The sequence below is a fragment of the Gekko japonicus genome, unplaced genomic scaffold (genome assembly GCF_001447785.1).
Source record: "Gekko japonicus isolate JY-2015 unplaced genomic scaffold, Gekko_japonicus_V1.1 scaffold814, whole genome shotgun sequence".
In the NCBI taxonomy this organism is placed as follows: Eukaryota; Metazoa; Chordata; class Lepidosauria; order Squamata; family Gekkonidae; genus Gekko; species Gekko japonicus.
Window position 1 is genome coordinate 591,466 of NW_015169799.1, and position 3,049 is coordinate 594,514.

Genomic DNA, 3,049 nt, shown 5'->3' on the forward strand with positions numbered 1-3,049 from the left:
GGGCGGGGTCAACAGTGGGAGGGCTTCTAATGTTCTGGCCCCACTGGTGGACCTCCTGATGGCACTGGTATTTCTGGCCACTGTGTGACACAGAGTGTTGAACTGGATGGGCCTTTGGCCTGATCCAACATTGGCGTCTCTTATGTTCTTATGACACAGATCAGTTCCCCTGGAGAAAATGGCTGCTTTGGAGGGTGGACTCTACCATGCTGAGGTTGCTTCCGTCCCAAGGCTCCATCCCTAAATCTCTGGTAATTTCCCAACCTGGAGCTGTCAACTTTAAGGGGGAACTGATCTGTAGTTGGGAGATCTTTTGTAATTCCAGGGGATTTCCAGGCCTCACCTGGAGGTTGGTAACCCTAGAAGGAGATAAAGAAGTGTGGAGGAGATGCTATTGGGGCTTTCTAGAAAGGGAGAGAGGAAATAGTGGGGGGGGGAAGAAATAAGATGCCTCCTGCAAGTTCTTGCATGTTCCCACTTGTAGCATTATAATGATCTATTGCAACAATGTATTCGTTCCCAGCTACTTTGTTTTTAGTATGCCTCTAGCCATTTTTGTCACAGAGATATAATGGGAAAGGTATAACCTTCTCATTATAACTGCAAGGAAAAAAAGCTGGAGAATGAAAATAAAGAGTCTGAAAATCTGACTGATAAATCCGCATTAGCTACATGATGAAAGGTCACTACCATTTTTCTGGCACTGCAGAAAAACCTTGCAGGTCTGTGAACTCCACATGCACTCTGACATAATGTTTAACAAGATCTGATTGCTCTGTCCTTGAAATATTTTACCAGCACCAATGCCTCCAAACCCACTGTGAGGCAAAGCTGAATTTCAACATACACTTAAGGGTTAAATCTACTGCTAATAGTTTTGCTTGCAGGTGGTAGGGCTGCCAAGTGGGGGAAAACCATATGGTTTCCCCCCCCGACAATCTGGGCCACGCCCCCAACGTGAGCAATGAGGCACGTCACTTCCTGTCACTTTCACGTCACTTCCTGCGAGAGCTCCCGGAGCCCGGCAAGGCTACCCCGCTGCCAAGGGTGAGTACACTTGGCAACCCTAGCGGGTGGTGTTAACTGGCTGCTGCTGACCTGCCTTCTTACCTAGGCTGAAAATTAGTTTCACATGAGATGGGAGGGGAGGAGCAGGGTGTATGATCTGAGATTCTGGAACCATCTTGAAACTGGGTATTGATTGGTTGTTGCTCTCACCTGACCCCCTGACCCTAACTGTAATGTTTTAGCAGTACTAGCGGGGGGAGGGATTTGACTTATTTTTGTGTATGACTTTTAGAATAATATTGGCTTGAATTTGCCTTTCTTTTCATTTCCTAAATAAATCCTAGATGGATGGAGATATGTTTGTTTGTTTGTTTATGAATTGTTGAATTCAAGTTTATGGCTTCTTGTCCACACCTGCCCTGGGGGAACCCACTGGGTGAGCTACCCAGCATCTTCATACCCAGTGGCAATGCAAAATTAAGCACATTTAAGCCCTCTGAGTTCAAAAGACTAGGGCAGTGATAGCAAACCTTTTAGAGACCGAGTGCCCAAACTGTGACCCAAAACCCACTTATTTATCACAAAGTGCCAACACGGCAATTTAACCTGAATACTGAGGTTTTACTTTAGGAAAAAAACCTCATACATTAACTTAAGATGATCCAAACAAAGTAAGGAAAGCAATCCCAAATGCTTTCATTTACTTAAAATTATTTGGCAGAGATTTCGACACTTTAATGATGGTCTGGGCCTGGCTGGAGCAATGGCACGTGTGCCCACAGAGAGGGCTCTGAGTGCCACCTCTGGCACCCGTGCTATAGGTTCGCCACCACTGGACTAGGGTATGCTTAACTCTGTCTTGGATTGTGGTCCATCAGCACTAGACACACACACACAATTCTGATTTGGAAAAATTCAGAATTTCTAATTCAGCTCTGTCCTGACCTGGATGGCCCAGGGCAGCCCGATCCCATCAGATCTTAGAAGCTTAGCAGGGTCAGCCCTGGATGGGAGACCACCAAGGAATTCCTGGGCTGCTATGCAGAGGCAGGCAATGGCAAACCACCTCTGAATATCTCTTGTCTTGAAACTCTACAGGGTTGCCACAAGTCAGTTGCAACTTGCCAGCACTTTACACACTCACGGAATTCAGCTGTACATCATAAGGTCTCGATGTGAAAAGGGAACTTTGACAACTATTTATTGTTTTTATTATTGTATCTAATTGTGTACATTTTCATGGCAAAGCGGAAAATACATCTTAAATAAAGATAACTAAATTATGTATTGTCTCAGAATAATTAGTCTGATTCTGTAAACTAACATCATATAGATCATATTACAGTGATAGAGGTTTGTAATGTGTTAAGACTGGTGGAATGTTTCCAAAAACATTCCAGAGAGTTCAGAGCTGACCTTTTAAAAGCCAAAATCAGCATAGATATATCCCTAGATAACCTTAACAAAGAACGCCAAAGAAAAATGTTATTTGTAATGCTTTCCAAGATCACAGAATTTTATAACCAGGCTATGAGTCCCCTGATAAAAGCAAGTAGGGAAATTTACATGCAACAGAATCCAAACCTGCCAAATTCAACATGTTCTAAATCTCCAAGGCAGATCTGAGTGCAACATATCTGCAAGGCTGCATGTACAAAGGAACAAACCCAAAATCTGCTGGGGCAGAGAAGAATAAAACTGATTCAAATCCATGCACTGGAATCCTTGGAAAGGATAAAGAAAATTTTAAAGATACAAACCCTCCCTTAAAAAAAGAAATGCAATGTAAATAGTCAGGAAATTATCAGCACAATTAATCATATTTGCATCTTTCCTTTCCTTCAAGGCACCCAGGATGGTACACACAGACGGGATGATCCTATTGTGAGAAAGGTTTGGCTGAGAAAGAATGACTGGCCCTAAATCATTCGTCAAGCTTCACGGCCCAAGGCTTGGTCTGTCCAATCCAGTCCAAATCAAACACTTTAACCACTACACCACCCTGGCTCTCTAAGCATCATAACAGCAGCCACAAAGAGAA